Raw genomic sequence first — 14,195 nt, forward strand, 5'->3', positions numbered from 1 at the left:
TAACAAGACCTGCGAGAGACCTTAAGGGGGCAGGGAAGCCACAGTAAGAAACTGGGACTGCTCTTAACTCCATTTTCCCCATAACACATCTGTCTCCAACATGCTCCCCACAAAGCAAGGCCCCTACTCTCTCGAGAGTGCTTGCTCGGCAGTTAGCAGAGCCCAAACTGCCGGCACCATTTAAGCTCTCCATCACCTTCCAGAAAGTCATTCCTCCCATGTAGTCACAATCCCTCCATGGAACTATAGTTTGAATCCTGGAATGTTTCTAAATAGAAAAGGTTAAGATAATACACATGACACAATTCTAACAGCACAAAAGAGAAAGTATATCTCCTTCCTACCCCTGTCACCCACCTCCTCTCCCAAAACGCAACCACTAGTACCTGTGTCCCCCTGAGAAAATCCATGTGCATCCACGCACATATGTATGTACCCTCCCCTTCCTTTTCAACACTGACCATGGCTCCTCTAGACCAGGGCTGCTAGCCTGAGGTTAAGCTGGACTTCGGAGGAGCCTTACGTCTACTAAAATTGCATGTGGAATGCTGGCTGGGCACCTGAGCACTGTTTCCAGGAAGAAGGCTCACTTTAAGAGTCACCTGGTTTAGCCCAGTTCCTCATTTTACAGGTCAGAGAGGGAAAGGGCTATGTCCAAAGTCCTCAGCATGGTGGAGCCCCATCAGGAAAAGAACTCCAGGCTTCCCCAACCTACATACCCAGGAGCCCCAGGTCCCCCGCAAGGACTGGGACTTGGAGAACTGATTGAGACCAAGGATGCTGCGGGAAGGAGGAAGCAGTTCCCTCTGCATCACAGCCTGGTATATGTCAGGGCTGAACCCAGGCTCCCCAGGCCACTGGAGTGCGTCTGAGCTTCCCAGCCTCTTTTCGGGGCCCTCCCACTGCCTGGCCTCCCAGGACCCACTGTGGCCCCAAGGGTTGGTCTCTGGGGAGGCGGGGTCTGGCTTGGGGTCAGTCAGCCCAGAGGAAGCTTCTTGGATCTGCCCACCTCCTCCTCCTTGAGTCTGAGCATTAATCTTCATGGCCCCCTTTACCCTCTGGGTGTTGGGGGACCTAGGCATGCAGAGGCAGCCAGTCCCTGTGACCAGCCTCTGGGTCCACTAGGGGCCTCCTGCTTGGAGAGGGGAGGCTCCTGAGTGAAGGAGCTGGGGCTGGCAGGAGGAGATGGCGCAGGGGAGACAGCAGGCAGGAGAGGAGAGACAGAGGGTGGGCTGCCTTTTGGAAACAGAAAGACCCAGACCCAGACAGGGGGAGAAGGGGCGGGAGGGGCCCCTCCCTTGACAGAGATGCCAGGACTAGGGTGGGAGGACCCAGGCCGGACACTTTGGAATGTGCTCTCAGAGTCCCACTGAGCATATGCAGATGAGGCCTGTCTGTATGCAAACGAGCCGTCTGTATGCAGATGAGGAGAGAGGGCATTCTCTTCTCAGGGTTACCATAGAGCCCACCCCCTCCCCCTTCCCTCAGGGCTCCAGCTGCAGGGCAGTCTGGGAAGAGGCCAGACCTGGGAGAGGCAACCTGCAATAGAAGGTTAGACTGCAGGAAGGACTTACCAAAGAAAAACGGCCAGTTCTGAGAAAGGAACTGGAGAGGAAATAGGGACTATAGAAGGACTGCTGGGAGGGCCAGGCAAAAACGGTGGGGAGTGGACCAAGAAAGAAGAGCTCAGGCACAGGAAAACACAGACAAAGTGACAGAAAGCTTAGAGCGGGAGGCTGGGGAAGAGAAGAGGAAGGGAACCTCCACTGAGCACCCACTTCTTGCCAGAGTGCCTCCCACTCATGCTCTCACTGGAACCCCGTGAGGCTTTCACAGACAAGGCCTAGAGAGACTGAGAGACTCGTCCAGGCCACACAGTTTGCAAGTGGCAGAGCCTGGCCTGTGGACTCCTCGGCAGTAGCCACAGCTGAGAACCTGTCTACTCCTTCCTAGAGACTGGAACAGCTCTTCCTGACGTGAGGGGAGATGACAGGCATTGGGGGTTGGAGGGCTGTGCCTGGAGGAGGGGCCTGCTACACCCTGAGGGGAGATCTGATTGGGTCTCAGGCCCAGGCAGGGCCTGCAGAGGGCTGAGAAGTCCGTAGAGTGTGGGGTGAGGCTATTGGGGACAGCTGAGTGGAAAGAAACCAAGAGGGGACATTAGTGCTGGGAAAATGCCAGGGGTGAGCCAGTGGGGGAAACTGAGACCCAGAGAGGTTGGGAAAGTTGTCCCCTCACTCAGCAGATCCAAGTCGAGGCTGGGCCTGAACCCAGGCCCCTGGGCCCCAAGCCCAGGGCCCCTTCCTAGGAGTGCAAGGCTAGGGGTGGGGGGGTCTTTGAGAATAGCCTCTCCTCTTCCTCCGGTGGCCCCCGGCCCCCCACATCCAATGGCGCAGCCAAGGCCTTTGTGGAGAGGCCGTGGGGAAGAGAGGCCCCTTGTTGGCCCATTCATCGTGCCGGAGGCTCAGCTGATGCCAGCCCCCGGCACCGGCTGGGCTGTCCTTCCTGGGGGTGCCAGCCAGCCCCCACCCACTGCCACAGCCTGCTCCCCAGCTCTGTCGTTTCCTGGAGCCTCAGGGCTTTGGCCGTGGTCCCGGCTGAAGGATGGCGGGGAGCCCCGGCCCCCACACCCCCCGCACCTCGCCTTTCACACGCTGGCACCAGTGCCGTGGGAACGCCGGACGGCAGCTGGGCACCGGTGCCCGGCTCTGCCCACCCCCAGCCAGGCCGACCTCAGAGAGGGGAGAGGAACAGGCTGCCCCCAAAAAAGCCCCTCCAGGATGGGGCCCTAGAAATCCTTAGCACTAATTATGAATCTGGGGACAAACAAGGCATTTGCAAGTCAATTAGTGACAGAACTTTCCCAGGAAAGAGCTTCATCCAGGCTCAGCTTCAGACAGGGCCACACGCTGGGTCATCTTGTCCCTCCCTCTGCCTCTGCCTCTGCCCTGCTCGAAGCTCCAGGGATACAGACAGTGCGGACAGGCCCAGTGTTCTGCCAGCCCGTGTGGCTAAGGGCGCCAGGGCCCTGAGTGGACCTGAGGGACGGGAAGGCAAGGCTGGGCTCTGCTGTGGTCAGCCGGAGGTCAATACAGGGCTGCCACCAGGAGACGTCCTGCCAGGGCTCTGGCCTCAATTCCACCTTCAACAGAACCTAGCAGCTCTTGGAAGGAGATGCCAAGGGGACAGCTGGCCCAGACAGGGTGGCCTGGGTGGGTTGACAGGAAGGTAGAAGTCATTGTGAAAGGTCCAGGGGGAGATGCTTCCCAGAGAACACAGAGAAAGCAGGACAAGAGGACACCCGGGGGAAGATAAACGGTCTCCAGGCATCCCAGCGATGGTACCCAGGCCAGGAGGCACATAGCCGAGAGTTTCAGCTCTGCATGGAGGAACCTCCAGGTGGACCAGCACGCTACCCTCAGCCACTCCCCGCAGAGAAAGAGAGAGAATAGGGCCTTGCTCCTCCCAGGCTGAGAGGCCTTTTAGCTGGGAAAGGGGTTCTCTGCAGAGAGGATCCCTTAATTGGGGAAAGAAGGGGAGGGAAAGGGGTTATGCGGGGCAAAAGCCCTACAGCCAGCTCTGCCATCTGAGAGAGATTAAGGGATTATAATTAAAACGTGTTTGAGGGGCTCCAAGCAGGTGGGTGGGGGCTGGTGCTAACGATCTAATTGCTGCCTTTAGCTGGGGCTTTAGCCAGGGCCTGGCTGCTGGGGCTCTGTAATGAGTGGAGGTGTTTTTTAAAGGGAGGTGGGTGAGAAGAGGTGGGGCTGAGGGGCCAGGAGGGGAAGGCGTTTCCTTCGCTTTGAGCTCCAAGCCCAGGCGCTCTGGCCAGTCCTCCCCCCTGCTCGCCCCCTTCCCGAGGAACCCAGACGAAGGCTGCAGCATCCTGGAGTCTGGGAGCCAGGATTGAGCGAAGAGGATACTTAGGGCCCCACAGAGAGGGAGCATTGAGACAGGGGATGGTCAGAGGGAAAGAGGGGTGTCCTTGGAATAATTACAACAGCTAACATTAATCGAAAACGTTCTCTGTGTCAAGCATTGTGCTAAGCCCTTGATAAACTTCTGTAACCCTCACGCCCACACTGAAAGACTGAGAAGGAGACACCTGTCCCTACAGCCCAGCCCAACACCCCCAGCTAAGTATTAATAGATGCCAGGGGTCCTACAGGCCAGGGGCGGCCCCCTTCAGAACTTTCCTCCTTCCTAGGAAGGGACAGATGGTCAAATCCCCTCTGTTCTCTCAGAGACCCCAGGCTAGGGGTCAGGAGCACGCAGGTTGCAGCCCCAAGACCCGCGGCTACTACGAGAGCCCAGCCTCACCCTGTTTGTGCAGCTTCGTCTCTTGCCTCTCAAGCAAAAAGCATCTGTGAACCTGGACCCATCACTAGGCCTTGCACCTGCTATTCCCGCACCTTGGAAAGCCATCCCTTCTGCTCACTGTCCTATGAACGTCCACTCATGTGGCCCTGCTGAGGGGGGCCTTCCTCTTCTCCCCCTGTTCCCTGGGCTCCCCTGAGAGTTGAAGGTGGGTTATCTCTGGCCATGCAGAGCCTGGCTGAGAGGAAACTAATGAATGGCTGGGTAAGGGGTGGGCATTCTCTTTTATAAATAAAAGGCCTGAGACAGAGTAGCTCTGGCAGGACACACAGGGAACCAGGCACGTGGGTTGTCTCTGGGATGGGAACTGGGTAGTGGAGACCCAGCAGGATGGAGACTTCTTACTATCTAGTATACTTTCTTGTACCTTTAAAGTTTGTTCCATGTGAAGAAATCACTTATTCAGAAATAAATATAATTTAAAATATTAATTATTGCTTTTTCTTTTAAAGGCTAGGGAAGGACAGTGTTTAATCCCAAAGGCTAGAGCATAAGAGAATCCCTGAGACTCCTCATTTGAGAGGAACCAGTGGCATTTCAGTCCCTTCTCTCTACCTCCCCCTTCTGTCACTCTGCTCCTGCCTCCTCCCAGGCCACTGGGCCTAGGCACAGTGTCCCACACGCTGCCCACATCCTCTGAGAGCCTTTCAGGATTGGCCCCTCCCCACCTGGCACCTCCCAGCTGGTGTCGTGGGCAGAGCACCTGGATTCCCACTAGCTGTGTGCACAGGGGCAAGTCACGGAAGCCCTTGAACCAGTATCTGCCCTGTAAGGGATGCACCAGTGACAGCACTCGCCTACTGCAGAGGGGCAGGGGGGCAGTGAGACCTTGTCTAGAGAGCTGGAGGGGGGGCTGCCCCTTGCCCCCCTCTGCCCATGCCAGAGGGAGTCTTGCTGCCTGGTTTCTAATCTGCTATATGCTCTCCCCAGGCCACTTCCCTTCTCTGAACCTCAGGTGTCCCGTCTGGGACGTGGCTGTATCCCTGCCCTTCCCCTCCCTGTACAGCCAAGGTGAGGATAAAGGAACTCTCCTTCCCTAGTCTTAGCTTTCTCATCTGAAAAATGGGGATGCAAACACTAGCTATTTCCCAGAGCTGTTGGGGGAATTAAACGAGATATTGTGTATAAAGTGCTTGGCGTAGCTTGGGAAAGAAAGCGAGGACTAGACTTTTAAATGGTGGTCGTCATTATAGTTATTAAATGGGAGGGACCCTGCGAAATGTGCTAGTCTGGGGCTGGGGACTCCTCATTATTGCTCCGGCTGGGAATAATGAGGCCTTGTGGTAATAGCCCCTCGACCTCCCAGGCCCCTCTGACAAAAGGACGCAGCGGCCTGTGGATGGGCCGACAAAGTGAGAAGTGAATGGTGCATAATGGGACACTTAGGGGCTTATCCCGGGCTGGGGGCTCTGGGAAGGACCCTCCGGCTGTGGCTCCAGGTGCTGAAGGACCCCTCAGGACAGAAACACAAGCCGACAGGCCGCCCCTTCCCTCTCCAAGGTGGCTGGGCCAAGAGCCTTCAGCCCCGGGTCACCCAGGCCTTCACTGACATGTCCTGAGCGCTTCCTTGGTGCCAGGCGCCACTCTGCTTGCCGGGGGTGCTGGCCGACCAGCCTGCACAAACAGACCTCAGGACCTCTGACCTCATGACCTCTAACCTAGTGTGGCAGACTGACAAGAATCAAAACAAATAAGTAAAATACATAGAACGTCAGATGGTGCTAAATGAGCTGAAGAAAAACAGAGAGAGGAAGGGGGACAGCAAAGCTGGGCAGGGGGAGGTGAAGTGCAATTTAAAATAAGGTGCTTGGGGAAAATCAGATTTTGTTCAACTTTTTCTTGTGGAAATATTCTTTTCTTTTTCTTTTTCTTTTTCTTTTTTTTTTTTTTTTTGAGACAGAGACTCACTCTGGTGCCCTGGGTAGAGTACAGTAACATCATTGTAGCTCACAGCAACCTCAAACTCCTGGGCTCAAGCGATCCTCCTGCCTCAGCCTCCTGAGTAGCTGGGACTACAGGTGCGCACCACCACGCCTGGATAATTTTTCTATTTTTAGTAGAGATGGGATCTCGCTCTTGCTCATGCTGGTCTCGAACTCCTGAGCTCAAACAATCCAACCTGCCTCGGCCTCGCAGAGTGCTAGGATTACAGGTGTGAGCCACCGCTCCTGCACCCGGCCGGAATTTTTAAATAGATACAAAATAGATAGAATAGTATAACGAACCCTATTATCCCTCATCTAGCTTCAACAACTGCCAATCTTGTCTCATCTGTACTCCCACCTACTTTCCCCCACTTCCCATGTTATTTTGAAGCAAATCCCAGCCCTCTCCTCTCATGGAGGGTGTGATTTGAGCAGACACCGAAGGAAGCGACAAAGCCAGCCACATGGTCATTTGGGAGGTGAGCATTTCAGGCAGAGCGTCAGCAAGTGCAAAAGCCTCGAGCCTGGTACAGGTCTTTGAATATCGGGCTCCAGTCTCAGCTCTGCCCCTAACTGGGTGTGTAACCTTAGATAAGTCTCTTAACTGCTCAGTTTTGGCATCTGTGAAATGGGGCCAATGTCCTTATCCCACAGCGAATTTGTAGGCATGGAATGAGAATCCCTGTGTTTCATAAAATGAGAGCAACATGGCAGAGACAAGGGTCAATGTCTGCTCCCAGGCAGGTCTGGCCTTAGAGGAACTCAGTGTCTCTGGGGAGGTGAGACAAGACCCAAGGGTATTCCAGAGTATGTGGGGGTTGGGAAGGAGTCTGGGGGCAGTTCCCTGGAGAAGGCCACCCCTGAACTCAGTCCAGCATGCCACACTGATGGGGAGGGGGCCCCGAGCTGGAACTTGGCCGTGTTTGCTGGCCTACCCCTCACCCCACCCCCTATGGATGGGCCACTGGATCCCAGGCTGCTGAAGACAAGAGAAGGGCCAGAGGCCTGAATGGCCAACTGTTCTCTGGGGAGGCTTGGCCCCTTTTAAAGACTCTCATCACCACCTCCACCTCCCTCCCAGGGTGATTATCACCCACCAGGAGGGGCCTTTCCTGGGGGACACAAAAAGACCCTCAACTCCCATCCTCTAGGCAGGATAATGGGCCATTCACACTGAGGGGACCCCAGCCCCACACCTGGCCCTCTCAGGCAGCCCCCTGACCGCCCCATTGTCCCAGGCCCGCCTTGCACACGGGTGTCAGGGGTGGGGAAGCGCAAGCCCCCAGCTGGGGCACTCCTGGCCCTTCCCCCACCTCTCCAGCCGCCTGGACTCTGGGCCGATGCTGGGGGAGGTGGGCTTGCCATTCATCCCACAGGCTCACTCAGAACCTCTCTCCTCTCGAAAGTCCTTACAGAGCGATGGGAAAATGGGAGGGAATAATTAGGAAAATCATTAGCGTCTCAAGGCCCATCTGAGAGGGATTAAGGGATTAAAAGCCTTCCAACCAATCTCCCCCACTTTAAGGTTGTTGCAGGGGTTTTGTTTTCAGGACTTTTTTTTTTTCTCTTCTTTTTCCCTGGGTTTGGGAGACTATAGTCTTGGTGGATTCTTCCTTTAAAAGCTGCAGGAAAAAGTCAAGACATTGAAGTTGGAGTGGAGAATGGGGGTGGGGAGCAGGTGTGTGGGGGAGGGTCCCTTCCCAAGCTCTTTCCGGCTGCCTTGGATCACTTCTTGGGTGTGAGCGGATGGCAGAAGGGGGTGCAGAGGTCAGGCTGGGCCAGAGGGGAAGCCCAGGCAGACCTGCTAGGAGCAGATGGATGGCTCCTTAGAAGGTCCCCCAAGGGCCCAACCCTGCCTGGCAGGCCATGTCCCACCTCCTCCGAGTCCTAGCTGGGGTCAGGCAGGCTCTCCTGCCATGTCCCACCTCCTCCTGTCCAACTGGGGCAACCTGTGCCAAAGGGCTCCTTGCCACGCACCTGCTCTGGTAGCCCGAGGCTGGAGGTCCAGGAGGAGAGAGCATGCAGGAAGGGAGCGGAGGGAGAGATGTCAAGGAGACAGACAGGAAAGGCTGTGTGGACAGAGCTGAGTGGGCTTCTCTCGCTCGTGGTAAGTGACACACAGCCGCTGTCCTCAGAGCACAGTCTGTTTGGGGAGAGCGGATAATTGCAGAGCTGGTTAAACGCGATGTGAGGTGGGATGCAGTGTGAAAGCGGGTGAGGGCGAGACACAGAGGGGACAGACCTCATCTAGTCTGAGGAGATCGGGACAGTTCCCTGGAAGAGAGGGCTATATTTTATTTACGAGAGTGTCCCTCCGGCCTGGCAGAGGGCAGGTGCTCCCTAAGGGTGAGGTAAATGTTCTGTCAGATGCATCATCAACCCGTTTTACAGACTGTCTCGCTGAAATGGTCCCCTACCCCATGGGGTGAGGAACCACCAAGAGAAATTCAAGCACGCCATCGCCTGGTTAAAGCATCAGGCAAATGGGGACCGTGGAGGGCAGGGAAGGCTGTGGGCTGCGGGAGAGCAGAGCCGGGCGTCAGGGTACACGCTGTCCTGACCCGCCTTCCCGGTTCTGGGGAAGAGACTCTGGCACCAGGCTCACAGTCCCTCCCCCGCACACACACTGGCTTCCCTGGTTCCAGTCTGGGGGCTCCCTGGAGTGCAGGCTGTCCCACCATTTCTCTGGAAGGCTCAGCGAACTCCCCTCGGAGCCTCTGCATCCACCAAGCTCCCCGGCAGGGCCAGGCAGGGGGCGGTGAAATGGAGCCGCCCTTCCCAAGATGGAGGCAGGCGGAAGCCGGCCCGGCCCCGCACTTGCCAACGGAGCCCGTGATAGATGCCGGCGGCTGCTGTCTGCTACGGCATTAATAATCGCGTTTATTAATGGTCTTAATTAGCAACCGCCAACAAGAAGCCCGGTGCTAATTCCGCCAATAATCGAGGCTTGTGGGGCGTGGACAGGAAGGGTGGGTGAGGGGATGGATGGCTTGCAGCATGGGAATGAGGCAGACGCCATGGATGGTGCCCCAGCAGAGGCCAGCCGGGTGGCTGGAGAGTGGGGAGAAGGGGGACCCACCCCCAACCGGCTCTCACACCGGGGTTCCTTGACCCCCCACAGTGCAGCCTCCTCAGATGGTGTTGGGACAAAATGAGGTGTGAGGAATTGCAGGGAGGAGGGGGACTTCTGTCTGTGTGTTCAGAGCCAGCACCCAGACAACAGCCCGTGGGATGGAGGCAAGTCTATAAAAGCCCGAGTGAAATGAGCTAGAAGGGGATTGGGAACAAGCCCCACAGTGTCCTGAAGCCACATTCCTTGCTCTGGGGAGACGGAGATGGATGGTGCTGAGCTTGGAAGGAGGGGACGCTGGCGTGGGGCGGGGGCGACTTCTCCAGCTGAGGGCTCTCCTGCCAAGAAAAGCAGGGTGGGAAAATCGAGCTTAAGAATCCAGACGATGCCCAGGAACAACAAAGCCCACTTCCTCTCTCAGCCTCAGAGCCAAGCTGAGCCTGCTTGGGTCCTGCCTGGGGACCCAAAGGCCAACCCAGACAGCCCTAAAATCCAGCCGAAGGGAAAGGGAGGCCTTTGCGGGAGGGAGCTCTGGGGGCTGCCCAAAGCAAGGGTGACCATCTGCAAATGCCTTGGAGAGGGAGGGCGATGAGAGGGATGGGTGTGCTCTGGGGTCCAGGTGGGCAGAGCAGAGGGGTGAGGATGCTGGAGCAGCTTCTTTCAGAGGTGGCTCTTGGGGTCTCTGGAGGAGCTTCCATGAGGCTGTGCAGCCCCAGATCAGAATGCTTTGGAGGAATTCCAGGTTGGACCAAAGACCTGGACAAGAAATTGGCTGAATGAGGAGCAGCAGGAAGGCACATTTCCAAAGGGGAAGGAGGACAGAACTCTGGCTGCTTCCTTGGCACCATGAAATGCTGCAGCTCCCAGTCCTGGTCCCTTGTCCCCAACTTTCCTCTCATCTAATGGTCTCCCAAACGCTATCCCAGAGGCCAGGCCCTACTTTCCCCGCCCCAGAATGGGGTTGACATGCATGTTGCACCTGGATCTTTACAGAGGCCAGGGGACAGAAGGAAAGAGCTTCATCTTAGTGGAAGGCTGGGCCAAAGCACAAATGAACAGGCCTCTGAGCCCAGCTCTAGGGCCCTTGCCTGCCAGAAGACTGCCTGCCCTCCTTCTCTCTCCCTCCTCCCCTCATTCAGCCTCTCCTCCCTTCCTGTGACTGGAGACCTGGACTTTCAGGGACAGTTCTCATGTCAGTGTTGCCCTCATTGGTTTTGCCCTGAAAACCATCATGAGTCCTGGAAGCATCACTGCTGCAAGGGCCCAAGCACCATCTCCAAAGGAGCTTCTCGCTTGAATGCCATGAGCCCTTGCGCTGAGTCTTGGTGCAAGTTTAGAAAAGGTTAACTCAGGTCCTGCGCCTTGCTGAGTCTCAAGCCCATTTACTGGAGCTCAGCGTGTAAGTGCCCAAGTACAGGGTGCCAAGTTCCCAGCCAGGATGGGCTCTGCTCCTGGCACAGCGTTCCCTTGCCCACTGGCCAGGTATTTTCTGCTAGTGTTTGACCAGTGCCTTCTGTTAGATGGACACAGTCTCTTGGGCTAGGGTAGAGGGACACGGCCCTTTAGCTTGTGGGAGGGGACTGTATGTGGCAACCCCCCACCGCCATTGGAGAAGTTTATTTTAGTGCTGCCATGGCTGGCCTTTCTCCCAGTAAAAGGTGGGGCTCCTTAACTGGTGGTGGACCTCAGAGAGAGGCAGGAGGGAAGGCCTGGACTAGGCCTGGGGCTCACAGGCCAGAGAGGACCCTTGGGAGCTTCCCTGCCTGGTAACCTGCTTTCTTTGAGGGGCACCACAAGCATTTTTCTCAGGGCTCTGGAAAGGAATCAGCTTCAGAGACACCTGTCAGAGTTCAGGGGGTCAATACATGAAACAAATGGATTGTGGGGAGGGGGCTACTGGTGAGAAGAGCATCAACTACGGGCTAGGTTTAAACCCGCACTGGGAGAAATGAACTGACCTGTGCAGGCCACTAAACTAGTCAGTAGGGTAGCCAAGATGGGGGCCACCACGGTCTGATCCCAAAGTCAAGGCTCTTTGGGGAGAGGAGTAGGTATGCAGGGAACAGATGACCACCGCTTCTCCTCGCCCCAAGGCCTGGTTCCGGTCACACTCCGCCTTCCTCCCGGACTCCACTGGCGATCAGACGGCGGCGGCGTAGACAATGGCGCTCTGTCCCGGGTGCTCCGGCACGACAGCTCATCCCTATGCAGTGACCGCCTCCCCCACCCAGCCCCGGCCGCCAGCCCCTTTCAGGCTGTGGAAGCCGGGGCGGCGGCGGAGGGGATTCTCACAGGCCGTTGGGCATTTGCATAGCCGGCTCGCCCGCCCGGAGACATTGGCCCGCATTGTTCCCGGGCGGCGGTGGCGGCGGTGGTGGTGGCGGCGGCGGCGGGCGCACTGGCCCAGGCGCGCAGGGCGGCGGGCGGACCGGCTGGGAGCGGGCGAGCCAGACAAAGGCGAAGGGGCGCGCGGGGCCGGGAGGCGGCGGTGGGGGGATCCCGACGGTGGGAGCGCAATATCGGGGTGAGATGGGGGGACGCGGCTGCCGAGTTTGTCTGCCCCAGGACGGCCACCGCCCCGCACTGTGGACACCCACGCCGTGTCTAATTCCTCCCCGAGTTGGGGCCGCCGCGCCCGTGATGTGAATCCCAATAGGGGGGATCTCAGACCTTTCCCAGGCTGCGCGGGGTTCGGAGCGCCGGGTCCTCCAGAGGTCAGGGAGCAGCTCCCAGCTCCCGGCCGAGGGGGCTCTGGCCACAAAGGCGCGGAGGCACCCGGAGGCCCCTGGGGGACCTTGGGCCTCTTATCCATATGTCCTTGGACAGGAAACCCAAACAGTGGCTGCTTGCAGAGAGCCTTCCCTCAATGCCTCTGGTGACCCCAGAGCAGCCTGTCTCCCCCCATTAGTCTTCTCTGGAAGGCAAGCAGGGGCCATGTCCTCGTCCATCATTGTCCCCAGAGATCAGGCATTGGGGCTGGACAGAGTTCACGAGCAGGCAAGTGTCCGATTGTCCTGCATTGACAGTAATAATGGTGGTGATCAGAGGGGCTGTCCCTGAAGGGCAGAGGCCTCATTGTCCTGAAGGAGTGAGGAAGGAGCTCCCTTGACCCCTGTCCCTGCCATCTCCTTGACCTGCTCATTGTCACCCTGTTGACCCAGCCTGAATGGATGGGCCACCATGTGGGGACCAATGATGCTGAAGTAGGGGCTACATAGGGAAGAGTGGGGACTGGCTTGGTCTTATCTCAGCAGGGGACTCCAAGGAGCGCTGTCTTTCTGGCCCTCTGAGCTCCGTGACTGACATCAGTGAGGGGATGATCACCCACCCCACGCCAAACAGTGGCTCGGTCCTGTGAGATGGAACAATCCATGGAGGGCCCACCAGGTGCCCGGCACTAAATGCAGTGTGAGGAGGGAGAGGAGGAAATACAGAGTGGAAGGCCAAGGGCCTACTTTAGGACAGTGCAGCCCTGGGCAGAGTCCCCTGAACAAGGATGGGACCAGGGTGTAGGGGCTTGTGTTATAGTAGAGCTCAGCATCATTACTGCGTCACCATGGGAGGCTTCATGGGCATCATGGAGCTTGGAACTATCTGGCCACAGGGTACACAGGGCCACCTCTCATGGGCCAGCCCTCACTCCGACCCTCCTTTCTGAGGGATATCTTGACAGGCCATCCTTGGACCTGTAGCCTGGTGTGCTGGAAGCTGGCTGGGCAATTGTCCTCTCCCAAACAGGGTTCAGTTGTCCCTTCTCCAAGAAGCCTCCCTGGATTGAGATGCCCAGATGCTCCAGCCCAGGCTTGTCCCCCAGCAGTGACCAGCCTGGGCTGGAGCTGCCCATTTGTTCAGCCCTGGAGAAGACTTTGTTGTAGTCAAGAAGGAACCAGCAGTAGAGTGAGAAGGTCAGGTTGTAAAATGTTGGTGCCATGAATAAATGAATATTTACAGCTTTTCCCACCCAGAATGGGCTTGGGGCAGGGAGGGTCTTACCCTATCCTTGAATCCCTCCTTTCCTGAGAGTCTTCTTTCAGATCTCTGTTTGGGGACTGCTTGGGGAGCTCTGGGGTGAGGGCAGGTCAGCTGGCTGGACCCAAGCAGAGTTGGGAGCTGAGGGCCCATAGGATAGAATGAGGGACAGGGCCTCAGTTCTCCCAAACTCCCTCCCTTCATTGCAGCAGGGCCTGACTGGGAACCTTTCTGCAATCTCAGCAGTCATCCAGTCTCCTCCCAGCATGCCTCCTCTGGTCCAGCCAACAAAGGGCAGGTGGCTTTGGAGGAGGGAGGGGAGCTGCAGGCATAGAAGCATAGTTGGGCCTTGTGAGCGGGGATGGCTTCATAGAGGGCTCTCTTTGCTCTTCCCCTTCTCCTTCCCCCTGTGCTTGGCCTCTTGACCAGCCAAGCTCAGCCCCTCAGGCTGTGATGAGGACAGAGCCCCGATGGGGTCACCTTTTGCTCTTGTCCCAAGGGTATGCCCCAGGAACCCTCCATTTTGCCTCCTTGGGCTCCTAGGTCTCAGTGGTCTTGGTCTGGGAGCGGAGATGTCTGCAGTCATGCTCAACTCCTGCCAGAAGCCTGGGGTAAGGGCAGGAGAGGCCGAAGGGGGCTCCAGTCCACTGGAGGGATGGATTCTCTGCTGGAGGAGAGATCTGAAACCCCCAGCATCCTCATGACATGTAGTGGAGGGTAGAAGCCCAGAAAAGACTTGTGGCATGAATGCGTGAGGACCAGAGCTGAAGCAGACAGGAGTGGGGTTAGGCTGCTGGAAAGACTCCCGTGTATGGCAGAGAACCAAGGAGGGGCAGGAAGGCTGCCTCTTCCTT

Source organism: Eulemur rufifrons, chromosome 8, assembly GCF_041146395.1.
Source record: "Eulemur rufifrons isolate Redbay chromosome 8, OSU_ERuf_1, whole genome shotgun sequence".
NCBI classification, from domain to species: Eukaryota; Metazoa; Chordata; class Mammalia; order Primates; family Lemuridae; genus Eulemur; species Eulemur rufifrons.